The sequence below is a fragment of the Penaeus monodon genome, chromosome 21 (assembly GCF_015228065.2).
Source record: "Penaeus monodon isolate SGIC_2016 chromosome 21, NSTDA_Pmon_1, whole genome shotgun sequence".
In the NCBI taxonomy this organism is placed as follows: Eukaryota; Metazoa; Arthropoda; class Malacostraca; order Decapoda; family Penaeidae; genus Penaeus; species Penaeus monodon.
In genome coordinates, this window is record NC_051406.1 from 29,161,069 (window position 1) to 29,161,846 (window position 778).

The window sequence follows — 778 nt, forward strand, 5'->3', positions numbered from 1 at the left end:
CCCTGAAACCCAAACGAATCCCATCCCCACCCTTAAAACACCCAGACACTTTCTTTGAATTCCCTTCAGGCCCCGGGTTGAGAAATTTTTTTTTCAAAAATTTCCTTCCTTCCAGGGGTTTAAACAGCGGCGTTTAAACAAAAAATTTTATATTTAAGGGAATAGCCGGTTTTTGTCCCCCCAAACCCACAAAAGTTTATTTTAAAAATCACCCCGAAAAAAACAAAAACCCCAACCCTTTTTCCCCCCCCCCCCCAAGGAACCCTTTTCCCTTTTAGGAAAGAAAAACCTTAGCGGGGAAATTTTTGTTTTTTCTTTTTTTCCTTTAAACCCCCTTTTTGGACCCGGCCCTTTAAAATTTTCTATTAAGGATTTAAGGCAGGTCCCCCCCGCAAAGTATTTAAATTGCCCCAAAAGGAAACCTTAAACCAATAAACCCCCTGCCCCCCCCCCAAAACCCCTTTCCTTCCAATGAAAAAGGGGCAACCCCGGGGGCATTTTCAAAAATGGTGGAATTTGTGAATTTCATATAACGACTGAAAGTAAAAAAGGAAATCCTTAAAATAACGTTTCCATAAAAAACCCTTTACTTAACCAAAAAAAGGCTTTAAACAAAAAGTGGGTTAAATGAAAGCAACCCCCAAATTTCATTTACGCCAAACAAAAATGGGGTTGGGGGGAGGGGGAAACAGGGGTTTGGTTGGGCCCGGGAAATTGCTTTTTTTTAGGGGTTGGGAGGGGCCGGTAACCACAAGGTTTAAAACCTTTAATTTAAAGG